The 27,848-nt window shown below is 35.3% G+C and overlaps 1 protein-coding gene across 4 annotated transcripts in view; it reads right to left on the bottom strand.

Annotated features, from left to right (window-relative positions):
* sox5 (SRY-box transcription factor 5) overlaps positions 1-27,848 on the bottom strand; it is a 235,301-nt gene that overhangs the window by 171,910 nt on the left and 35,543 nt on the right. For 3 of the 4 annotated variants that reach the window (XM_051107068.1, XM_051107071.1, XM_051107069.1), the window contains one exon: positions 21,315-21,385. The exons of the other annotated variant lie outside the window; for it this stretch is intronic. The gene's annotated coding sequence lies outside the window, so the exon portion shown is untranslated. The remainder of the gene's footprint in view (positions 1-21,314; positions 21,386-27,848) is intronic. 4 annotated transcript variants of the gene reach the window in all.

Genomic DNA, 27,848 nt, shown 5'->3' with positions numbered 1-27,848 from the left:
CTTGAGCTTACATAAAGTCGTTGGACAATTTAAGCCACACAATGTCCAAACGTCAGAAAAATACTTTTTTGGGGTCATTGTATGTTAATGCAATACTTTGTGCATGCACGCAGTGAAAACCAGCGTCCGCACCGCCATGCGAGCTTCTAAATCACTTTACTTTTTTCTCGCGCAACACCCTATTTCAGCACTTTTCCACTTTAAGGTGGACAGCTGTTTTTCTTCTTTACCATTAGCAACAGTCAACAGTAAATGGTTACCTTCCAAAGCCCCTGATTTCACAGTCTTTGTACGTCTGCGGCGTCATGCCACGAAAATAAAGCCCCTTTCTCTTTGCTCCGTACAGCATGACATATTCCCTCTGCTTCCTACCCCGAGAAACACTTTGCTGCATATTTTCAACCTGTCACGGTAACGCACCTCTGTGACACGAATGACGGAAATTATAATCTTTCAGTTAAATGTAGCCATCCATCAAAAGACACTTTACATACACAATAGGCTTATGATTGTTGTTTGCATTTCAATTATTACTACGTAGAATACTTTGACACATAGTCTCTTCAAGTAAACAAAGAAATATAAAATGCCATTCAATTACATCTGAATTAAAACGCTTTTATTAAATGAAAGTGCTAAATTTATTAGCAAGCCACTGACACATACTGCTCCCAGCTTGTTGTCCTGCATTTGTTCTCTCTAAACAAATGTATTATATCAAAAGAAATAAAGTTTTGAAGGTTAATAATGTTAATCTTGTTTGACCTGATGGCTCTTGATAGAAACTGGGTGTCATCTTTCACACTGTATGTCAAATGAGTGGGGTAACAATACAGACTGTCTGTCCAGAAACATTTAGACCATATTTCACTTAAAATCAAATGGAAAACAGGAATATTTTGCATTAAAAAAATGGAGCCTACTGCACATTTAGGACCTTTTTCAAGGCAATTAATTATTATGACTCTGCAAAGCCGCAATTTTGTAAAATGCAAAAAGTTGCAAAATACTACAAAATATTATTTCAATCTTGTTCAGTGTTACTATTTATATCCAATTATACACATATATATATATATATTTATAAATAAATACTATTAATTTCTGAGTGAAAATTGTTTTCATTTCCATCTTTTTTAGTGTAACAAATAATGGATAACACAAAAAATAACAATAAATATATGTATATTATTCTGATTACAGTCATGAGAATATAAATTGGTTTTACATTAGTGTAAATTTGGATTAAAAATTTGCAAGTGTGAAAAAAATATTACAAACCAAATAAACAAACAAACAAACAAATTGCAATGGGTTATGGTATTTAACATTTATTTTATCCATTAAAATAAAATAAAATAAAATAAAATAAAATAAAATAAAAGTACTAAAAATAAAAATAAAATAAATGAAATAAAACATAAAAATAAAAAATATAAAGTATAAAATAAAATAATAAGAAAATAAAATAAAATAAAATGGTATTTTGCATGTACTTTATCCATTCATTTTTAGTATTTAGATAAATAAAAAAAAAAATTAAAGAAATAAAATAAACTATAAAAAATAAAGAAAAAAAAGTAAAGCCAAATAAATTAAATAAAATTAAGATCAAAATAAAATAAAATAAAATAAAATAAAATAAAATAAAATAAAATTAATTTAATTTAATTTATTACTTTTTTTTTTTTTAAAAAAAGAAGGAATATTTAGGATCAAAATGGCATTCACTAGGCAACTAGTCATGGTGTTTAACATTTACATGTTTTACATTTTTTCAATAATTTTTAATACTATAGACAAATAAATAAAAAAAGTCAAGTAAAGTAAAGAAAATAATAAAATAAAATAAAATAAAATAAAGAATTACTATATATATATATATATATATATATCTCACCCTAAATCAAATGAGAAAAACATAGAATATATTGCATAAAGAAAATGAATCCTGTTGCACATTTAGGACCATTATGACATGGTTTTTAAGACAACTAAGCATATTTTACTCCCCAAAACTTAATGGGTTATGGTGTCTTCCATGTACTTTATCCATTCATTTTCAATACTATTGATAATACAAATTAAATCCATCCATAAGCAGTAAGCTTTTTATCAAATTCAGCACAAAGTATGAATGTACAGGAATTTGCATGCAGCTGATGGCATCTGGTCAATGTGTGACTGTAAATCGCTGTCAATGCAAAAGGCCCATTACGTTTTTGCACCAAAGTCGCCTCATCCGGACGCAAGTTTGTAAACTTTGCGCCGCGGTCTTATCTGCATGCAACAGATGGTTAAGTCTGTTTGATCCACCTTAAAACCACCTGTAAAACAAGTGATAAGGTGTGCAGGGGGAAAAGAGAAAATTTGTCGGTCTTACTGAGCACTAGGGTCTCTTTCATTTGCCAAGTTTTAGGTAAAAGCAAAACAAGCTGAATTCTTTGGTCATGAAAACATTAAGCTTCATCACGCACTACTAAACTGCAAAAAAGGCATCCTATCTCTCTCTCCATCTGCCTCTTTCCCTCGTTCTCCTTCACTCCATCAGATTCTCTTCTCTTCTTTCACTCTCTCTCACTTTCATCTTCATAACAGGACATTTGCTCTCACTTACAGGCGGCAGTGCACTTCCTCTCAAGGGCAAGAGAGGTGTGAGAGAATGAAGTGCTCAGAATGAGAGCTAGAGAGAGGCATAGAGCATGCTGTTAGCACCCTGTGTCATGGTTTGCCTCCCCTTAGGCTTAATTTAGACTTCGCACACATGCACATATTCAGATATTAGCAGTGCTTAGAAAAAAAAGACACTTTTATGCCCTTCAAGGTCTCGAGTGAGACAACGCACAGGTACAGCTCTACCGATGACCACATGACTTCCTCCTGTCTGAGTGGCGGTGGGGCATATGGGGCAGATATCGCACAGACGTCGCACAGACGTTGCGTGGACGTTGCTGAATGAGTTCCCTTGTCATGGTGTTGTTATACAGCGTGATAACAGCATGACAGTTCGCACACTCACTGTGTTTATTAATGAGGCCCTCTTGAACAGGCCCTTATGACCTGCTGACACACAGACACACAGAAATCGACATGGGAAAATACTGTCAGGAACTTATTTGACTGATGGGGAACTTTTGAAGATGGCTGTTTGTGGGAGGATGCCTCCTCAGACGGAAATACACTTATAACTACGTAGGATGAAACTTTTTTATAATCAGTATGAACGGCATTTGGAAAACATTTCACTTGCACGCAGCACTGAGAAAAAAATGTACAGGATTTACCATTTTTACGCTGAAATTGGGTGACATTTTACCAATCATTTAAAAAAATGGCAAGGTATGCATTGAATTAAACTTTCAAAAATTTCAGTAGAAAGACTGAAACATTATTATAGTATTGTCATTCAGTGTGTGAGTGTTGGTTTTGGTAGTAAAACAGAATACACTGAAAAACGGCAAGCAAGATTTCTTTAGCAAGTGTATGTATTTAATTTTAAATAAATTCCAGGGGTATGAAATTAAAATCTGCTTTGCAACACAATATACAATTTAATATATATATATATATACACACACTACCGTTCAAAAGTACAGTGTTTATTCAAAATATAAATATTTTATAACAATGTAAATTATTTATTATTAACTTTTAATAAACTTTTAATTATTAACTTAATACATCCTTGGTGAATAAAAGTATTAATTTCTTAAAAAAAAAACAATAAAAATGTACTGACCCCAAACATTTGAACGGTAGTGTGTATGTATATATATATATATATATATATATATATATATATTTTTTATTTTATTTTTTTTGTTTTGTTACTTTAGCTTTAGGTAGAAAGACTTATCAATTATTATAAAAGTCTTTAAGTATTTAAAAAAATACCCCAATAAGTTTTTTTTTTTTTTTTTTTTTTTTAATAAAAATGTTGTGTTTTTTCTTTGGTAGTGAAACAGAATACACTGAAAAACAGCAAGCAAGCATTCTTTTGCAAGTGTATATAATTTGAGCAAATTTCAGTAGTATAAAATTAAAATTTGCATTGCAGCATAATATACAGAATTTAAGTGAACAAATATTACTAAAAACTTTCTTCTTACAGTACTGTAACTTTCACTTGCAAAAATAAAGCAACATCACTTAACATCGCTTAGTATTTATTAATTCATTTATGTATTCCAAAAGTCACATGAAACTAAAAATCATTTTAATTGGGTGAAATGGGTGGCATTTTACCAATAATTTAAAAAACGGCAAGGTAGACAATGAATTTAACGTACAAAATTTTAGGTAGAAAGACTGAAATATTATTATAGCATTATCATTATAAAAGTATTTTTTTTAGTATTTAAAACATACTGGAAAAATTTGTTTTTAATTATTTTTTGTTTATTATTCATTCTTGTTGATTTTTTTCATTTGATGTTTTGTGCTGTTTTTGGTGATGAAAAAGAATAAACAGAAAAATGGAAAGCAATATTTATTTTTCAACTGTATGTACTTAATTGTGAGTACATTTCATTGGTATAAAATTAAAATCTGCTTTACAACATAACATATAGTACAATTTAAGTGAATAAATATTTCTAAAAGCATTTTATAGTACTGCAACTTTTACTTGCAAATCTAAAGCAACATCACTTAAAATAGCTTAGAATATTTATTTATTTATTTATTTATCCAAAAGTCAAACAAAACCAGAAGTTATTTAAGCTGGGTGAAACTGGGTGACATTTTACCAATACTTTAAAAAAAAAAAAAAAAAAAAAAGGCAAAATAGACATTAAACTTAGAGAATTAATATTATCATCAAGCCCCAATTTTTTATTTATTTATTTTTTTTGCGGTTTTTGGCAGTGAAACAGAATACACTGAAAAATGGCAAGCAAGACTTATTTTAGAAATGTATGTACTTAATTTTGAGTACATTTCAGTGGTATAACATTAAAGTTTTGTTGCTTTGCAACATAATATACAGTTGAATTTACATGAATAAATAGTACTAAAAACTTTTGATTTATTGTAGTGTAACTTTTACTTGTAAATCTAAAACAACATCACTTAAAATAAGTATTTTTTAACCAATAGTCAACAACATTTAAACTTTTTTTCAGTATATTCATGAGAACAAAAAGTAGGGCAGAACCTGATTTTATTCATTAGGGATTGATCGGTTCATAAAAGGCAGGCGCTCCTTCCAGAAACATCATCAGCTTTTGAAGAGGCTTTTTGAGCAGGACCAATTATGTTAACATTAATAAGGCATTAAAAATAGATTAACTAATGACATGACTTTACAAAGACAGCATTAACAACAAACAGCAGCTTAAATAATGCCAAAATTGCTGAATTTGCCAACTGGATAACATTATTTTACCTCGGACATCAGAAGAGAATCATTTTAGAATTATTACTATGTTTTTCAAGTTTTTATTTTAATGAAAAATTGATTACTTTTTTGGAACAACAAATTCGTAAAGCAGTAAAGATTTAAAAACAGATGTGAACACTAAACCTCAAATTCCCTAAATATTTAATAAGCAATACCATAAGAAGCTGAAGATCCTGAGGAAATGTGCTGAGAATGTTGGGGAGTTCACATATGCTGTATGAATATTGTAAACAGTGGCATCTTTCCACAATTTTGCATACTATAAAGCACCAAGCCACATTTAGAGACAGCTTTCATTACATAAAATGTGGCCCTCACGAACGGATTTATTTCCAGTCACATCCCACTGTGATGATACGACATCAAGGAGCGCATGTGTCCTCTTCAGCTGCGTGTCAGTGCACAACTGGTTCAAGTGTGCAGGGTAATAGAGGGATGATCTGTATGATAAACACAGTTTGTAGGTGCTCAAACGCTTTGTACACATCTGCGCACGCGAACACACACAAAGGCATCAGGAAGGAGTCAAATAACTCCCTCGATCAGATTCTCTCATCATATTCTGTGATTCTCTCCTCTCTAAAGAGGCCTTCAAATAGGCCCATCACAACTCCATAACCATCTAGCTCCCCGTCATCACAAACACAATCAAACACATACACTCTTCTTCTCAAAAATATCCACATTCATAGTTTAGTCCACTCCTCTACATATGTACGCATCAGGGGGAAAAGGGCACATAATAGACAGAGCAGCACTGGCTCACCCAGGCTAACGGATGTTCTTACAAATCACAGTTATCCAACCAATAAATACAACAAATAACAAATAATAAATACAATGATGGCTCAATTTTTATGCTATTTATTTAAAAAAATAATAAACTGTATTTATTCATTTATTTATTGGATAAATATATATATTTAAAACTGTTTTAGATCATGTACAAAATGAAAAAAAAAAAAAATAAAAACTAAAAACATTTGCATAAATACACTAAAATTTTTGTAAATGCAAAACTTCATTTTTAAACTCAAAAGTTATTGAAATTGATTATATATATATATATATATATATATATATATATACAGTAGTCAACATTTGAAGTGGATCACGAAGAGTTATTCAAAGTTGCCCTAAGACAAGAACGTGTATTGTTTTGGTTTTAGGACAACTTTGTTGAAAGGTTTTGATCCACTTCAAATGTTGACTACTGTATATATATATACATATATATACACACACACACATATATACATATATATTTTTTGACAAATACATATTTAAAACAATTATTAAACTTATTTTTAAACATAATGTTTAACATATATATACAAAACAACAATAATTTACATTAAAATTTACATTTAACTATATACACACACATTATTATTGTTGTTAATATTGACAATTATTAATTATTATTGCATAAAAATTATTTATTACCATTATTATTATTATTATTATTATTATTATTTTAAACTTTAAACTTTAAAAAATGAGCCCATTTTTAAATGTAAGAAAAAAAAAGAAATGCAAATTTTGCTTTTAAAATTGATTTGGCCAAGTATTATTTATTACCACATTTCAGGATATTTTACAATTTAAATTACATAATGTTTCAAATGTTTCAATGTTTATTTGTAAATTTAAAAGTGATTTACTTTTTACTTTCTGACTTTTTAAATTGTTATATTAAGTTATGATATTTATTCATGCCACAATGAGACTTTTTTTATTATATTAAACGTTATTATAAACATTATATATATATATATATATATATATATATATATATATATATATACACACACACACACACACACACACACACACACACACACACACATATATATATATATATATATATATATATACACATATATATGTGTGTGTGTGTGTGTGTGTGTGTGTGTGTAATATTATACATATTATATATATATATATATATATATATATATATATATTATTATTATTATTATTATTATTATTATTATAATTATAATATCACAGGCAACACATTAAGAATATATTAAGTTAACTTTGTTTTTCCAAGAGTGGTTCACATTGCAAACGGTGCATGCAAATAAATAAATAAATAAATAAATAAATGTTAAATAAATAAAACAATACATTTCATGCGTGTGTTTTATTAAATTATTATTATTAGTATTATTATTATATTATTATATACATATTTCTATACTTAAATGTAGGACTAAATAATAATAATTGGTCAAATAATTTTTAAATGCAATATTTAAATTGTATTTTTATTGGACATTATTATTATTATTATTTATTTATTTATTTTTATTTATTTATTTATTTTTGATTTTTGAGCTTAAATGGCAATGATTAAAATTTTTACTTTTACTTTAAAGATTTTAATGATAATAATAATAAATAATAATAATAATAATATGTGTTTCAATTTAAAACAGCATTTAAAACTCTTTTTTTTCCAGTGTATTTATGTGAAAAAAGTAGGACAGATCCTGATTTTAACCATTACAGGGATTGATTGGATCGTAAAAAGTGGGCGCTCTTACTTCTTTCCAGAAACTCCGTCAGACTACATTACAAAATGACCTGCTCACTATGTCTTGGAACGGCACTATTGTTTCATAAAAGCAAAGGAAAGGAGTCCACCTTACAATATTCTTGATAAAATTAGAGCGTAGACACACAACAGAAGATCCACCCACTTTATTCCTGGCCTCGCTAGTGATGCACACAACCCGTACTCCATCATACAGGAGCTTGTGTTGTTGGCCAGGTTGCTGGACAATATGTATTCCCTATCCTCAGTGTGTGTGTGTGTTCTCTAGTGAGCAGATCCAGTGGGGGCCGAGCAGGGGGGCGGAGTCAGGACGACCATCAAAAGGTCCATCCACAGTGGAGCTCATTATAGCTCGTACAATTCTCACTCAATCTTACATGGGCCAAATCATTCCCGAAAACCTCCGTTACCATACTGTCTCTCACACACACATACACTTTTAAAAAAGACATGTCAGAAGTAAACAAAGCCCGCGCCTGAGCACTAATTAAATAGATGAGCTGTATTAACATAACCTGAATGCCCTGGCCAATTCCACCCCCCTGTATTCCATCCTAACACACACACTCACAAACACACACACACATCCTTAATTTTTTTTTTTTTTGTTATGATCCGACCAGCGAGCGCCAATTGTTGGCCGGTGTAATTACCATTAGACCACGGCGGCTGGCTCTTTGATATGGTAATGAAGCTACAGCCCCCCCTCCAACCGCCGCCTCCCCCCCGACACACACTCTCCTCTTGTCTGACAATCTACCGAACATGAATTTCAAACAGTCTCCTCAGCACCTGACAAACGGGGCTGAGCTCCGCCGATGACCCACAATGCACTAGGGCACGGGGGGCCACCGGAGGGAGGCGAGCGGAGGACGGCGCAGACGGGCAACACGGATGACGTTTTTAGAACGAGGAGGAGGGGGAGGAAGACATGTTCAAATGACAGGTTTGCAGCTTCTGGATTGGATAGGTCGTGCTAGAGCGAGAGAAGGGTCAAAACTATGCTGTCAAACCCAGGATGTCTTCCCACCCCAGCTGATGGCGGTATTTTCAGCTAAATTGCATGTCACTTAACATAAATTTTGGGCCGCTGAGATCTCGCATTTGACGGGAAACAAGGGTTCAATGTGTATATGCTATAAACATTCAATGAATGCATGAATGCATCACCCCATCAATGTCACTGATATGAAATGAATGGACGGTTAATTAACAAATAGACTGATGATAAATTTGATATCTACTCTCCGAGATCACTGTAGACAAAAATAAATATCCAAAGGTTTAAGAATCCATTCATTAAAAACAATAAAAATAATGAAATTAACTGTTTGCCCACCAAACACAACATTTTCTGGGTTTCGACATTTTCATTGTATATGCTCAGGAGTGCTATTATGCATCTCCTGAATGAGTCCACAATCTCCTGATCAAAAGCACAGGTGAGGAAGACGCAGAAATGAGCGTTCTCATATGTAAGCAGATGCATATGAAAAATAATGCAATCATTAACAATAAACAGCATATAAATGAAAACTGCCTAATGTTACAGAGTGAAATGTCAATCCGGAAAGCGGTAAAGCATGGAATTTAATATAACCCAGATATAGCATTTGATAAAAACACAATTTTCTCAGCTTTTTGCTCAAAATGTTGCTTTTTATAAAACTTACCAACATTCAAGTGTTGATTTAAAAAAAAAAAAAAAAAAAGAAAGAAAGAAAGCTGGAAGCTAATAAACCCATTTTTTGTGTAAAAGTAGAGGCTCTGTTCTTTATTTTGATATATTGCATGCTCAGATATTCATATAGCAAAATATTCTAGGAGCTTTGAAATTTTTGTGAAAATGATCAAAAATGATGGCGGGGAAAGAGTTAACAAAAAAAGGTTTAGGGTTGGAAAGATGTTTTTAATGTTTTGAAAGAATTAGGTTCACCAAGGCTTCAAATATCTTGAGAAAAATAATACGGTAATAGCAACAATATACTGAAATATTGTTACGTTTTCTATTAAAATATATAATTGTACATTTTATTTTTTCCAGTAATAGAACACTGAATTTTCTGCATCTTTAATCCAGTCTTCTCTAATTTCCTTGCTTCTTTGATTAATAAAAAAGTTTTTAAAAAGGATTATGCTAATAAAAAGATTCAAACACACTAAAATCAAACATTACCTGAACATAGCAACCCCAACATGCACTGTTAAACTTTTGCTATAACATTAAGTCTTTAAATAATTACTAGATGGTTAAAACAGAGGAAAATAATTGAATATCCAATATTGGTCAATTAAAAAAAAAAAATCTAAAAAAAATGTTCAAGGTAAAACTTTTTTAGTGTTGGCTTATGTTCAACAAGGCTTCAAACTTTTTTTTAAATCAAAAATGCAGTAAAAACAGTAATGTTCAGAAATATTACTACCATTTAAACTGTTTTCTGTTTTTCGTATATATTAAAAATATTTTTTTCCCTATAATAGGAAGATTAATTTTTAGCATCGTTACTCCAGTCTTTAGTGTCACATGATCCTTCAAAAATCATTCTTACATGCTGATGTGCTGCTTAATTAATATTTGTGTTTAATTATTAATATAGGTTATTATTATTAAAACTGCTTAAAACCTTTTTTTCACTGATTGCTTTGATGAAAAGAAAGTTTAATGAACAGCATTTATTTGAAAATATGTTTTTAACTTTCCCCACCAGCATTTTTTAAAAAAAGTTGCCATCACCGACAACATTTTTGATCATTTTCATTAAAATGTCATGACCCCCAGAATATTTTGCTGTATGAATGTTGGAATATTTGAACATGCAATACATGAAAATAAAAAAACAGAAAGAGCCTCTACTTCTAAACAAAAAAAAATCTGTTTTATTTTAGCTTCAAGCATGAATTTTTAATCAACACCTAAATGTAAGCACATTTCATTAAAACAACATTTTAAGCAAAAAATCAGAGAAAATCATGTTTTTATCAGATTCTACATCTGAACAATATTCGGTTCGATTACCAAAGCATAAATGTGGTAGATCACTTCCATCAGCACCCCCAAAGTTTTACAGTCCTTTACCACTTCCTGGATTGACAATGCTGTTTATTGTTGATGATCTCATTATTTTTCATATGCATCTGCTTATATCTAAGATTGCTCATTTCTGCATCGTCCATGCCAGATTGTTTTTAATCGACATAGCACCAACGAGTGTATAACAGTGAAAACCTGGAACATTCTGTTTGGTGGGAAAAGAATATAAATGTCTTTCCTGTCACCTCTGATCAATTTAATGCATCCTTTCAGAATAAAAGCACCCACACATTTGAACATTAATGTATATAAATATGAATTTAAAAAATAATGGCTGATAACCAATATAGTACCAACATAGATCCTCTAAGCAGTTTCTTAGACTTCGATAAGGTGTTTTAGGTGGTTACTTACTTCCTCCTGCCTCAATGAGATTTTTACTCCCTCAGGCAAAATTTTAAGTCTAAGCTTAGAAAGCTTATAAAAAGTCTTAGCACACTTCTTCTGAACCCAAATGATTTAAGGTGTCATTGTGCACCAAAGTTTCCTACTTTTGGGTTTGCTCAAAAACTATTTGAAACATATTTGCCTTAGCAAGAACTGCTAAATATGAGAATAATAAACTTTTTAGCTCTCGTTGCACAAAACAAACAGCCACGCAGGAGCGAAAGGCTAGCCCTTACTCACAGATACACAAACAAACAGACACACACACACACAAACAAACACACACGGCAGAGGGAGGCAGGGCGGATCAGAGGGGAGTCCAGATGGACGGAGAGAGCCTCAGTGTCCCCACACCCTCACGTGTCATATGTTGTCCCATCTGTACCATCACGGCACGGCCCCCCAACCCCAGGGACGCGCACACGCACACACTTGCGTATACACACGCGTGCATTCCATATCCCTCACACTATGTCTCCTGGGTATGGCACAAACAAACTTCCCGCACCCATTGTGTTCACATGTGACGATCCGAACCACGGATGCGAGACGTTCGTACAGTACTGTACGTCTCTCTCTCTCCGGCGTGTGTGTGTGTGAACAGTTTGCTCTGGCTGTTAGAGACCTTTAGAGAGGATATCACCTCTGCCCTTCACTTCCAGCTCTCGGCCTATTTAACACTCCACTGGAGCTCTCCACGCCACAGCGCTCTATTAAATATGCTCTTTGATACGGGAACACACTCTGCAAATGTACGGAGCGCTACTTAGAGGTTAATTCCTTTTCAGCTATTCAATTGTTGATGAGAGCTCTCAATATGTTCGGTTTCAGAGCTCGGAAGTGAAAGAGAGTCATCAACCAACACAACTAAAACAACTAAATTAAAAACAAGCGTCCGCAGGTACAAAACACCCGTGTAATTATCAATGATATGCTTAAGAGGAAGAGACCTAGGTGGGATTTTTTTGTGTTACTCTAACATGTCTGTTGGGTTTGAGGATATTTATAATTCTAGTGCACTCTTTTAAAAAAGTTGACACAAATTCACTTTTAGCAGAGTTTTTTTTTTCTGGGGAAACAGTTAAAAAATATCGATCATATTTTTGAACTCATCATGAACTACAAACTTGTTCAATCAAATACTCTCTAGAATGAGAACGTCCCATCCCCTAATGCCACCTGAAAATGACTTAAATGTTGCATATTGCTATTGGCGTAAATGATGTCTCCATGAAATCCACATCGTTTTATACAGATTTTGGACTATGGGGGGCGTCATTATTTTGATGACATCAAATGGTTGCACTCTGTGAGCTACTGACGCTACCTGTTGCAAATTTTTAGTAGAAGGGCAACAAGAGAAGCAATGTCAGTCTTTACTGGCTTACCTAGTGATAAGAAGAGGAAAATAGAATGGGAGGATGCCTGTGGACATATAAAACTACTTAAAGACCTGTGGGTTTGTTCTTTCCACTTTAGCCATGATGCCTTTGAGGTTTCTAGTAGACCACAGCTACTGAAAGAGCTTACAAACAACAGAGACAAGAAACGATGTCATCCTGGCAGGATGTAAACATGCTGACGCTTGTCATGATGCCGCAGCCACCCAAGGAGTTTCTTAGTGTGGATTTCACTTGATATTTGTGATGTTTAGACTCATTGTGCGGAAAAATTGATGGTACAGCATTGGGTTTAAGCCTATGCTTATATCCATCGCTACCTGTAAACTCTTTCAATAGTTGTGGTCATCACATCTGTATTTTATTTTCCATGCTGCATTGCAGTAAATATAGCAACAGGTTGTGCCAATAACTCACAGAGTACAACCATTTTACATTATCGAAATAATGGTGCCCCCCATAGTCCAAAATATGTTTAAAACTATGTGGATTTTTTTTTTTTTTTTTTTTTACATAACATGAATCTTCCATGGGTTTTCTACTACATATTTCTAGGGCTGCCCTCGACTAAAGATTTTTCTGGTGGACTAATGGTTGTTCATTTTAAACATTAGTCGACTATTAGTCACACATTTATTAATAAACCATATAAATCATAATAACAAGCCTTTAATTGTCTACATAGCCCATAGCCTACATATAATATTTACAAATGTGTCAGGAAAAAAACAGCAAGGAGACTGCGTTAACGTTGTAATAATTTATTGATAAACTAGGGCTTTCTTTGTTTTTGGCTTAAGAGATGAAGTCAGCGACACTGACTCGTCATCTCCGCAGTAGTGCTGCTTCTGTATGAGTGTTTCATACAGATTACATAATCTGAGAATATTTTTTTTCTTTTCAAATTGGTTCATTTGAAAGACATTTCACTCTCTATAGATATATTTTTCATGTCTGTAAGGTAAGTATACACAGAGTTTCGCACTCAAGTTCACAGAGACTGAGACGGCAGAAATCGCATCCTGTTTCCTTTATTTTACAAAAGCGCAATGTTTTGTTGTTATTCTGAGTGCACACAAATGAACACAGAGTCTTTACAGATTCGAAAGATGTATTACTTTAAAAAACGACGGAGTATTTTAAGAGCAAGTGACCGCATTGGCACCTCCATCTGTCATACAGGGTACGTGCTACTGTTCAGCTTCCACACTCTGCACAGACACTTCAACAGCACACATTTTTCTAGGTTAACGTCAGATAGAGTGGCCACGTAAAGTTGCTACTAAATACATCTTTCAGATGAAAAGTCATATTTGAGGTTGATAAACGATAGGTGAGCATTTGGATGTCCTCCCCGATGTACCAGCCGTTAACGATCTGTCTGTCTGCGTGAATGGCCACATTCTGAAAAAAATTATTTTAAATTCAGACCAAATGTTTGAACGATAGTGCATAACGCCCTCCATGAAAAAGTACTAATAGTAGATGCCACTGCTTATTTGGCTCTATGAACTCAATCTCATTTCCTATAAGACTGAAGTTCAACTACAGTCCATGGCTTCAGAAACCTGTGATGTTTTTCTTCCATGTAAACAGATACAAATCCAACTTTTCACCATTTAAGCCTTAACTAGAAGCTATTAAAGATTTAATTGCACAGCTACAATCAGCGTTTCTGAAAAATGCACGGCGCCAACCAGAGTTCTGGTTGCGTTGCTGAGAACACAAGACCTGCAAGATGAAAGGGAAACAGATTCCGGGCGAGAATTCCAGGAGGCACTCAGGAGTTTACTTCTAAATGATCAGCAAGCATGTAACAATACCTCCCACTAATGGAGGTGTTTTGTTGGTTTTAATCCACCTAATTGGCCGGGGTTCAGTATTACCGGCGAAAAGCCTAGAATAATGCTACTACCTGTTCTCCTCCTCTCCTTCTGTTCATCTCAAGGAGAAGAAAACCCAAAGGACCAGACATTACTTTAACCCACAGGAAGAGAGGAATCCCAAAGGGGGCAAGAGAATGAGAGAGAGAGGTTTTCTCTCACCTGAGATGAATAGAGTAGGTGATGTTTATGTATGAATCTCATTATTTAAAGCTCTTGCATTGATGAAGGAGATCACATGGTCTGCCTGATATGCAGTTGGAAGCATCTGAAGACCAATCGATCTGCGGAATGAGGCAGGATCTTGGAGATTGATCTTAAAGTGATAGTTCACCCAAAAAGGAAAATTTTGTCATAAATTACTCAGCCTCACGTCGTTCCAAATTTTTTATGAAATCCGAGAGCTTTCTGACCCTGCATAAGCAGTAACGCAACTACCATGTTCACGACCCAAAAAGGCAGCAAGGACATCATTAAAATAGTCCATGTGACATCAGTGGTTCAACCGTAATTTTACGAAGCTATGAGAATACTTTTTGTATGTAAAGAAAACAAAAATATTGACTTTATTCAGCAATTTCTTCCCTTCTGTGCCAGTCTCCGTCACGCGTTCAAAGGTACTTGAACTATACTATATTCTAAGGTTTTGTCAGAGTCGCACAAAGCATTTGCTAAACATTAAAAATGTTCATGCCACATTAAATGTTGTTACGTTATTCATAGCCATTACTGTGTAAATAAAAGGAGGCTTGTTATCGCTGTATGACTGAGCATTGATTTAGTGTGTTCGGATACTAGATCGCTGGAGAGCTCAGGTCATTGAAAAATCTCTCGCTTGGACTATTCCTCCATTTCTCCAGAGGCCTCTCTCGTCCTCTTCTGCCCTGTTGTAACACTCGGCGAACTGAAGCAATTACAAGCCCTGACGGCAAGCCCACATCATATGGAATTGGATTGTATGTAGACGAGCTTTTGGTTGTTTATATGGAAATGCGATTGCCATGTTGATTAGGGAGCTCTGTCCCTGCCCACGCCCTTCATCGCGGCACCTCGCAGGGGACGCCGCAACCTACAAGACATACAAACGCATCGATGTAATTCACTCAAGAGCCTCATTTTTCATAATGAGTGTGTCTTTATGTGGCCTCTGCTGTTTTCACACACTGTGAGCAGTAATGACTGCGTATACATTCACAGGCGCGCTTGCCGCAATTAGCCCGACGGCCGCTCGGGTGAGGGAGTTCAGGTACTGAAGAGAGCCGGAGTGGGGCAGGTCTACTGGGAGGGAGACGCAGGGAATACAGTGGCACTGGGCATATTGAGAGAGATGCTCAGGAGGGAATTTGGGAGAGGAGTGTGGGACAATCTGTCGCCGGATGACAGATGATGTGATTCACTCAATAGTGCGTTCAGAGAGAAGGATTTCTTGATATGCACCGATATCCAGTAGGGGTTACACTGACTAGTCGATCAGCTCTGTTTTAACTAGTTGATCACATGACTTCAGTAGTGCTATATGACGACAGCATTTACGACAGATATACACACACTACCAGCCAAAAGTTTTTAACAGTAAGATTTGTAATGTTTTTTAAAGAAATCTCTTCTGCTCACCAAGCCTACATTTATTTAATCCAAAGCAGAGCATAAAAGTGAAATTTTAAAGTATTTTTACTATTTAAAATAACTGTTAATTTTTTCCTGTGATTTCAAAGCTGAATTGTTAGCATCATTACTCCAGTCACATGATCCTTCAGAATTCATACTAATATTCTGATTTGCGGCTCACAAAACATTTTTAATTATTATTATGTTGAAAACAGCTGAGTTGAATTTTCAGGTTTCTTTGATGAATAGGAAGTTCAGAAGAAAAGCATTTATCTGAAAGATCTTTTGAAATCTTGGTATAGTGTATAATGTTACAAAAGCTTTTTATTTCAGATAAATGCAGATCTTTGGATCTTTCTATTCATTATAGAATCCTAAAAATGTACTTAACTGTTTTAAATATTGATAATAAAAATAATGTTAATTATAAACAGCAAATCAGCATATTAGAATGATTTCTGAAGGATCATGTGACACTGAAGACTGGAGTAATGATGCTGAAAATTTAGCTTTGATCACAGGAATAAATTAAATTTTAAAAAACAGAAATAGAAAGCATTTTTAAAAAAAAAATTCACAATATTACTGCTTTTGCTGTATTTTGGAATAATGATAGGAAATGAAACCTTTCTGTAAAGTGTTAGCACAGGAAAAGCCCTTTCAATAAAATGCATTCTAGTGTATCTGAGATTAGATTTGCAAGTTGTAATGACCAAATACAGTGTATTTGAACATGAATGAGAAAAAGATGTTCTGAGTTAATTTCCTATGCTCAAACACAAGCCAAAATGCTTGTAAGCTTGGGAAAAAAAAAATCGTTATAGTTAAAAAAAAAAAAAAAAAAATGATATTTTACCCCACAGAAGTTACAATACTTCCAAAGCAAGAATCAATATATTTGAATATGTTTCACATTCATATTTTTGGGAAAGTGAGACCTCTATTCTCTAAAAGTCTCTTGAAAGAGGCAGCACACTGTGACATTAATTCAACACACAATTATTTCTATTTAATCAAAACCCAAACTCAGAGTGAGCCAAGAATAAAACTGTGTAAAGAACTGATGCAGTGCAGATTAATGGGGAATAAAGAGTCAAAAGAATGCAATATATCAGGATTTTGAATTACAATGGATGGAAATGAGTCTCTTGCCTTACTAAACTCACCAAAAACACAGTAACATAGTATTATTGTGAAATATTATTATCATTTAAAATACTTAATTCCTATGATGGCAAAGCTGAATTACCGGCAGAAATTACTCCAGTCTTCAGTGTCACATGATTCTATAGAAATCATTCTGATATGCTGATTTGCTGCTCCAGAAACTTTTCTTATCATTACAGCTCAGATTTCATGCATACCCAAACTTATCCCAAAACAATACTTTATAAATAAAAATAATTGTGATATGATATTATTTTGACATAAATATCAGCATATCACCCTAAAATAAATCAAATCTCATCCCAGTCTGACACACACTAAAGTATCTTGCAATGTAGACATGCAAGCATTTATAATCAGCATCCACTGATTCTCTATTTTGAGTCACTTACATGACATAAGTTAAATATTTTTCTAGACAACCACAAAAGTAGTGATCATGTAACGAACTGGAGAAGGCCAAGGCCTGTCAAAAAGCCCCAGCTCCGTTCCTCATGTGCTCTTTACAAAGCCAAGCTCAATTGGTTTTTCTATTTCTCTGTGTGTATTTACACTGGAGACTACGGAAGAGTAAACAGGTACTTTGTTAGAGAGTACTAGAGGCCTGACGTGTGCTGTATACACACACCAACACAGAGTTGTACTTCTCAGCTCAAACACGGACTCAGCCAAGTCCTCTATCATGCCTGTATCTGTTTACAGAGAAAGACATGCATCCCTGTAGTGATCGTCTTGTGAGGAAACCGAAGAGTCCCACTGTTTGGAGTGCATGCAGGTGTCTAAGAGTTAAGGAGATACACGCGTACACAAGCGTACGCATCCTATGCATTCTTTAGACAGTGGCTATCGCTTTACGGATAAACACACACATGCGGTTTCAGCTGTGTTTTCCAATAAAGGAAAGGAGGACGTTGCATCATGAGTGGAGGTCAAACAGGTCATAACATCTAAAACAACTTTACAGCCCTACAACTTCCCCCTGCACTACATGATTTCCTGTCTGTGTGGGCTAACCGCAGGCGGAACTTCCTTTAGATGTGTACTGAGAGAGGAAGAAAGGTCAAAGGTCACACAAGCATACTTCTCCGTGTCCCACACACAGCTTGCGATCCAAATGCTTGAACACGTTTGTACAACAATATTTCCCTGTTTGTACTGCACAAAGGAAGCTATAGTCCCAGAAACATAAACCTTTAGGAAGAGGCTGGTGACCTTTAAGTCCAGCCAGGATGTTGTTCAAAGCATTAATGTGTCACCTAAACAATACAGGTTAAAAGTGACATGGGATATTTTAAGAGAGATGAGATTATGAGACTGCACATTTCTTTAAAAATAACTTTCAGAAACTTTCAGAACAGAAATTATCTTCCTAATAAATAAATAAATAAAGAGCCTAAGATGCAGAAGCATCCTGTTCTAAAATTCTTGGATTTCGGACATCAAAAAACGCAAAATATAAACACATGGCTGCCAATGTTTACATTTCATTCATGGCCAGTCATGATGAAGTAATAAAAGGAAGTACAATAAAACCTAAATGCTTCTAATACTTCCTAAAAACAAAAAGATCTAATGAAAAGATATTAAAAAAAGTCCCCAGACCTTGTGCTGTTTTTGGATGTGTGTAGCACCTACTACTCTGCATGTCCTTCTGACAGATCTTAATGTTAGAAATGTAAACAGTTGAGGTTATACGTTTACATACACCTTGCAAAAAATTAATTATTTTACCAAAATAAAATGGATCATACAAAATGCATGTTATTTTTTTATTTAGTACTGACCTGAATAAGATATTTCACATAAATGATGTTTACAAAAGAGAAAATAATAGCTGAATTCGTAAAAATGATCCCGTTCAAAAGTTTTCATACACTTGATTCTTAATACTGTGTTGTTACCTAAATGATCCACAGCTATTTTTGTTCAGTGATAGTTGTTCATGAGATCCTTGTTTGTCCTGAACAGTTAAACTGCCTGCTGTTCTTCTGAAAAATTCTTTCCAACAATGATTTTAAGATATTGAGATCCATCTTTTCACATTGATGACAACTGAGGGACTCATATGCAACTATTACAAAAGGTTCAAACGCTCACTGATGCTCCAGATGGAAATCCAATGCATTAAGAGCCGGAGGGTGAAAACTTTTTGAATTTTAAGATAAGGGTAAATGTAACTTATTAAGTCTTTTGGGAAACATTCAAATATCTTCTGTAGCTTCTGAAGAGTGGTACTAAATGAAAAAAATATGATATTTAGGCAAAATAAGAAAAATGAACACATCTTTATTCTGTTCAAAAGTTTTCACCCCTGGCTTTTAATGCATTGGGTTAGCTTCTGAAGCATCAGTGAGCGTACTATAACACAAAATGTGGGGAAAAAGACATTAGCATAGCTATTTCAGGACAGGAAAAAACAGATGCTGCATTAATTGTGTTAATTTATAATATAATAATATATAACATAATATATTTTTTACATAAAGTCTAAAAATAAAATAAATTAACACCTGTAGCCAGTGAGTTCAGCACTATCATCCAGCTATTTATATAGTATTAAAGGCACAGCAGCAAAACATAGTCCGTTTTATTCTAAAGGTCAGAAGGAGGGTGAAAGATAGAAAATGGTCATGTAAAACTATAGCATAAAAATGATAACTGTTTACAGAGCTTAAACCTTTTCAAACTACAGTATAATCAGACTTTAGGGAAACAAAATGATAATATAATTTATGACATGACCCCTTTAAAGACACACACACACACATTCTTGTCACTCTCCGAGCCTCGAGCTTGGCTATCTTTCCTGGACAGTGTCAACAGCAAACCCATATGTCATTTAATATGAAGGTCTGCGAAGCATGCACTTGAGTGTATTTGACAGGAAACCAAAAAAAAAAAACAATCTGATTTTAGGAGTGTGGCTGTTTCCAGTTGACTGCATCGGCAGCTGAGTAGCTCTGCAGTGACCCGTGTGTGTGTGTATATTTGCGTGTGTGTGGACAGGGTACAGACTGCCCTCAGAGAAACGGTCATGGGGCAACTCTCAGCTGCCCTGTATTGTTGCTGCAAACACACAAAGCACACAGCCTGGCCCTCCAGCTGGCCCCGTGCCCCCTCCCTGTGGCCCTGTCCTCTCTCTCTCTATCTATCTCTATCTCATGCTTTCTGTGTCTCTTGCTCTCTGGTTGTTCTGATAACTGCGACCCTGCTCTCTGTATCATCTCTCCACCTCCTCCGACTGAAAAAAAGGCCAACCAGCTCACTTCTTTCTCTTTGGGAACATACACACAGTGAAGTTTTTGGAAGTGAAAATCCCACTTAAACACCCAGTACACAAGTCACTCCCGAAATGACCGAGAAACTAGAAAAAGCCTGATTGGTTATAGATGTTCACTAATAATGTTAGCAACCAGCAATGCATTATTGTCATTAGTGGTTGCATATACATGGCCTTTTGCTTTCTCTCCCAGTGGTGAAGGTCCGAACCAAGCACTTAGTTTTCTCTTAGGGCGCTACAATTGGCTGATGGCTGTTCTGCCGGGCTGGGATGGGGCGCTTCATTGGCTGACTGTTATAGTGTAGCCATGGAAACAACTAGCCCATGATAACCATGATTAGAGGTGTCATGATGACAACAATACGGCACAGAGCGATAATGTGTCTTTGATGAGCACATCGCAGCCATTGTGAAGCAGTAATTGATTTGTTTACCAATACGACAGTCTTTGCTTGTGCCGGCCGACAACAATGGGGTGTCCTTGCACAGAAAAAAAAAAATGGGGGAAGAAAACGAGTAAAAATAGGAACTGACCTACAAAGGATGTGAAAGAGATGAGTGCTGCTCGTCTTCAGACCACAAACCCATTGGTGAGCAGCTGAACCCTGGGGATGAAAAGCAGAGGAAAGGAGAGAGGTGAACAAAGAAAAAAGAGGAAGACAGTAAAAGGTTCTCCAAAAATGAATTTCCTCACATTCTTTTCTTTTACAACATGTATGGACTTTTTCTTATGTGAAACACAAAAGGAGAAATGCTGAAGAATGTCAAAGCTTCTCTTTTACATACAGTAGAAGTGTTCAATTTCAGGCTGTCCGGCAGACAAATTTATCAAAATACTTCATGCTACTTTAAATTCAATGGAATAGTATTATTGACCACTTTTACAATATGTTATGGTGTTTTTTTTGGTCCTTTTACAAACTTAAAGCATAGCTCACCCAAAAATTGTGTCATTACTCACCCTTATGTCATTCCAAAGCTGTATAAGTTTCTTATTTTGAACACGAAAGAAGATATTTTGAAGAATTTTAAAGAACCAAACAGTTGTTGGTCCCCATTGGCTTCCAGGGAAAGAAATACTATGGAAGCCAATGGGGACCATCAACTATTTGCTTACCAGCATCCTTTAAAGTATCTTCTTTTGTGCTCAACATAAGAAAGAAACTCATACGGGTTTTAAACGACATGAGGGTGAGTAAATAAAGACAAAATGTTTTTGGGTGAACTATCCCTTTAACAGATTCCAGTCCCCCTCACTGCCTTTGTATGGAAAGCAGCATGAACATTCTTTAAATCATCTTTTTTTGTGTTCTATAGAAGTTGCACAGACTTTAAAAAAAACATGAGAAATTCTGCCAGACTGTTCATTTTTTGTTGAACCCTCTCTTTTTAAATTTCAAAAATACTGAACTCCACAAACAGATTCAAATACATCCACAGAGACCCTTTCAACAGGTGGAAAAGGGATGAGTGTGCACACACATATACACACACGCGTGTTTGGGGGGTTGAGTGCATATGCATGCGTTCACCTGCGTGTTAAGAGCTCTGTTCTAATCTTTATGGTAATAAACTCTGGCGGCTACTTGGCTGCCGGCGCGGCAGATCAGGCTTTAATAGAAAGTAAATGTGTTTGCTGAGAAAGGGAAAGAGTCACTTGAAATGGGACTAATGTATTCCTTATTGAGTTGAGGGTGTGTGTATCTCTGTGTGTGTGTGTGTTGTCATAGGGTCAAGTGAAGCTGGTTGATGCTTATGAGCCTCTCAACTAGTAGCAATCATACAAACACACGACTTGTAACCTGACACACAATTCAGGTCATTCAGATTGAATATTCCTATTAATTATGTTTGCTAAGGTGGGCATCACCAACATGACTGCTCATATCTAGCAGTTTTTCCTTTTCAAAAACACGCCAACAGACACGAATGATATCTCAAATTGCTCTTTGAGGACAGGTGTGCTATTACTTTTGATCAGACTTGACAACCAACCAAAACACCCTACCATTATGGTGGCGACTTCACACGGTCAAACATTTTCGAATTTCTGTGGGTCAAATCCAGTCAGTGGATAGAAATCTACACATTTGGGAATCTCATGAGAGGGACAGATTTCCCCACAGGTTTTGAAGGACCAACAGGTTCAAGCTGTTCACACTGATTTGCCGTGTTGACCAAAAGAAAGCTTAATGGTTTAAATAAGACTCTTGCTTCATACATCGCTACTGACAATAGACCTTTTTGCTTGTGAAATTTCATACTATGATAATATTGGTACTTTGATATAAAAACATCGTTTTTAACATCAAAAATTTGAGGAATCTTTTAAGGAAAGTATATATTTCAGGGTTTTTAAATGAGACTATACACTCTTCTCCATTTTATCACTGTTTACCATCAGCGTTTATTTATTTTAAAAATAAATTATTTTTTCTATAGAGACTGAACATATCATTAATTGTAGATGACCAAAATTAATGGCAAATTAATTTTTACAAATGTATGCAAACCATTAAATGTGACACCCAATGCAAACAACTAAAAGCAATGAAGTACCCTGCATTTCCTGTGCGTCAAAAAGTGATGCCAAGGGGTCCAGACCAAGCGTCAATACAAAGGATGTGACAAGTTGGGAGTGAGAATGTGTTGAAAGTGGTTATATGTAAGTGTGCGAGTTGTTTACTTACTTTTTTAAATTAGTCTTCCCATTAACGCCATTATATTGTTCATTCAGACTGATTTGCGAATGCGGAACATGAGTAAAACACAAGAGGCGGGATTTATTGCATGAACCAATCACAGCCAATCATAACCAGTCATATCGCAATTGAGGCATTCCCTCCTCTCACGTAACTTTCCCCCATTCATTTTCAGTTACCCCTAACAAACTCATTGCACGCTTTAGGAGGTCTGTTAAAACTCAATGGGCTCAGGGCAGGCCACTGATTTCAATGGCACTCTACAAAGAATTTACCATGGTACCAAGTGTCTGCAAGTCACACTACACCCCTTCACAGTCTCTTTGCCTTTATCTCACTGTCACATAAACTTCACTCAGACAGACAAACAACATCAAGCATGTGCACACAAGATGCTCTCCATTACGCACACTCATGATTCACACAAAGCAAACATACACTAGACAAAGTCTTAACCAGCAAACAGAGCTCCATTCACTCCTGTTTAAAAAGGTCACCATTTTCTCTGGCTAAGCGCCCTGTGTCTATTGATAATTTTATGCATAAACAAATGGCAAATTTGTGCCACATAAATATGTATTAGCAATTAATAATGTCCCGCGTCTGTGGCGATGCCAGGTGCATGCGAAATCAGCGCGGGCACTCTGCAGCGCTGGTGCCTTTGTTTTCCTCTAGCTCTCTCAGGGTTGCCACAATAGGCGCACAATAGATGCACAATGGGCACCCGTAACAGGGCACCGTGCCCCTGAGACAACGCCAGGCTCCCTGAATGAAGCCACCATCACCTGGGCAGAGCCGAAACAATGCAGGCATCACCAGACAGCAATGGGGGTATTATTGAATTAGCAGTCGCGTTGTGATTAAGGGTTTAGAGGGGCATTTAGTGGTTTTGCTTTTTAAATAATGATGAATTCGATGACTGAGGCAGCCAGGGATATGCTGGATGAACACGTACATGAGTGTGTGTGTTTGACAGAGAGATTGAATATAAAAATACACGGGCACACGAACATGCACGCACACCTGTTCATCAGCAGAAACACCTGGAAGCTGTCTGTCCCATTTTTACCTTGGTGTCACAGAGATCTCTATGTCAGTGTGAGCTCTAACGTGCGTTTGCGCAAATAAACAGATCTGTTTGGCAGGCCAGGATCTTTCGGGACATCACAATGCCGTTATTGTCTCACGCAGACAGAGATCAGGGACAAGACGGACAGAAAGCCCAGCTCCTCTGTTCCTCTAGTGTTTAATAGGATCAGATAAACACAATGGCTCTGATAAAGTGCCTGGCTAACATCATACTGAGATTGAGAGAGAGGGAGAATTAAAGGGTAGAATGGGGGATTGTGAAAGCATTTGTATCAGACATAGCGGATGACAGGGGGGCTTATTTAGGGAAAGAAGAGGATTACCAGCAGCCAGCCTGCGGTTGAGCTCCGCTTCGACTCACTATAATCACTGCGATCATAAGACCAGCACAATTCAGCTCTGCTAATAATGCACACACACATCTGCCTATTCATTTCAGCTCTAATGCAATAATAGCCCTGAAACATCTGGTAATGAAACTCACTGGAATCAAGATGGGCGGATTTGGCGACATCTGTCCCTCCGCTGCCTCCAACCTGTTCTGGGTCTTCAGGCTTAAAGGTAACATGAAATCAATACTGACCCAGTCAAAATGTAATGTCTTAAAAGTACTAGCTATTTTTTCCTAACACTGTTTCTATCTTTTTTTAAAGTTTGTTCCATAGACAAAACTTTAGAGGCAGAGCCCTATTTGCCCTTTTTTGAAATAATAAACCATTGAGAAATCATTGAGACCAGAAAGATACACTTAAACAATTAATTTGGTCATTTTGTCTAAACAATTCTGGTAGCCCATTCTGGTACAGCTAAAGTCAAAAGTTTACATACACCTTGCAGAATCTGCAAAGTGTTAATTATTTGATCAAAATAAGAAGGATTATACAAAATGCATGTTATTTTTTTATTTAGTACTGACCTGAAGATATTTCACATAAAATGTTTACATATAGTCCACAAGAGAATATAATAGTTGAATTTTTAAAAATGACCCTGTTCAAAAGTTTACATACACTTGATTCTTAATACTGTTACGTGAATGATCCACAGCTGTATTTTTATTTATATTTTGTTTATTGATAGTTGTTCATGAGTCCTTTGTTTGTCCTCAACAGTTTTTCAGCATTTTTGTGCATTTGAACCCTTTCCAACAATGACTATATGATTTTGAGATCCATCTTTTTACACTGAGGCCAACTGAGAGACTCATATGCAACTACAGTATTACAGAAGGTTCAAACGTTCACTGATGCTTTAGAAAGAAAAACGATGCAGTAAGAGTCAGGGTGCAAACTTTTGAATAGAATGAGGAAGTGTAAATTTTTCTTATTTTGCCTAAATATTATATTTATTTCATTTAGTAGTGCCTTTCAGAAGCTACAAAAGATATTTACAAATTCCCCAGAAGACAAGATAAGTCACATTTACCCTAATCTTCAAATTGCACAAGTTTTCACCCCCAGCTCTTAATGCATTGTGAGTATTTCACAACCTTCTGTAATAGTTGCATGAGAGTCCCTCTGTTGTCATCAGTGTGAAAAGATGGATCTCAAAATCATATAGTCATTGCTGGAAAGGGTTCAAATACACAGAAATGGGATCTAAAGAATTTTTCCAAAGAACAGCTGGCAGTTTAACTGTTGAACAACACATGAACAACTATCACAAAACAAAAAACACAGCTGTGGATCATTTAGGTAACAAGACAGTATTAAGAATCAAGTTTATGTACACTTTTGAACAGGGTCATTTTTAGAAATTCAACTATTATTTTCTCTTGTGGACTATTTGTAAACGTCTTTAATGTGAAATATCTTATTCAGGTCAGTACTATATAAAAAATAACATGCATTTTGTATGATCCCTCTTATTTTGGTAAAATAGTTAACATTTTGCAAATTCTGCAAGGTGTATGTACTTTGACTTCAACTGTATATTACACCCACGTTTCACTTTATCATCACTGAACATCCTGTTTTACTCAAAAAGATGTCACATTACAGGAGTAATGTGAGACATCCACCAAGATTGTGATACACACACCAACAAACACACAATGGTGACCAAAAGCTAGACGGCTGGATTGCCCCAGACCTTCAGGTTTCAATTACCTGAACAACTCCACCCCCTTCCTCTAGAGTCCGGTCTGAGGCCGCGATGGCGACTTCCTGTCCTACTCCCCAGGGTTCATAGGAGAGGAAAAAGGAATGACACAGTGCCTATGAAAGAGCCATTGTTCACCGAGGTGGTCCCGGTACTGTGCAAGGGGAGGTGGCTAATCACAAGGCGGGCAACAGAGCAGGGGTAAATATTTATCTGCTGGGATGTAAACTACGGATCATGTAATTTAGCAACAGGCCGTTCCTTCCTGCATGGTGATGATGTTTAGTCTTGGGTAGGAGAGGCGAGGGGTGTTAGTCAGTCTGATCACAACCTGCCCAACGTGAACAACAGCGGTTGATTATCACTGACGCATCTTCACACTAAAAACTGACACTCTTTAAGTGTGTAGATGACTAAAGTTGGCTAAGCCATAAATATTATTAGGATGCTTTTTAACTATACAGTATAGGTTTTTAAAAACAACTTATACAAGCAGACAATCTAAGAAAGAGCTTGCTGGATAATGTGTCATGTGCTGGTGTTTAATTCCTGGTGCCAACTGGGAGTTTACTGGGTGAAATGAAGAGTAACTGGTGGGAAAAACCACTTATTATCTCAATCAAAGATAAAATTCCTACATAGAGATATGTACCCACCAGTCACTAATGTCGCCAAAGAATCATTTACACATAAATTGCAAAATAACTGTATAATAGACTGCAAGAATCTCACAGTTTTTAACTGGTTAACTGTACGTTACCTTACCCTATACAGTCAAAAACTGAATACTACATGCAATTTTACTGTAAATACTGTACAATTTATGGTTTTTGCAAGTGAAACCTATGAATTACCATTTAATTTACAGTGAAAAATAGGTAAAATTCCCAGAAGTACCTGCGTGACATTATTTTCAATAAATAATTTTGCTTATTTATTTTTGTTATTAGTATATATACACACAGTAGGATGTTTTTATGTTAAATTTCTTTTATTTAGTTATTGCTTATAGCATTGTTTTAGTGTTTCATACTATCCTGGTGGTGTTTTGCATCATCTACTGAATATACAAATTGTTATTTATGATGAACTGTACATTCATATAAACGATCTTAGCAATAATGAATTAAAACATTCTTTCCATTTACACACAAACACACACTTAAAGGGATAGTTC

The sequence above is a fragment of the Labeo rohita genome, chromosome 4 (assembly GCF_022985175.1).
Source record: "Labeo rohita strain BAU-BD-2019 chromosome 4, IGBB_LRoh.1.0, whole genome shotgun sequence".
Classification (NCBI taxonomy): Eukaryota; Metazoa; Chordata; class Actinopteri; order Cypriniformes; family Cyprinidae; genus Labeo; species Labeo rohita.
Note: the sequence above shows the minus strand (reverse complement) of the source record. Positions and strands in the feature narration are given on the sequence as shown.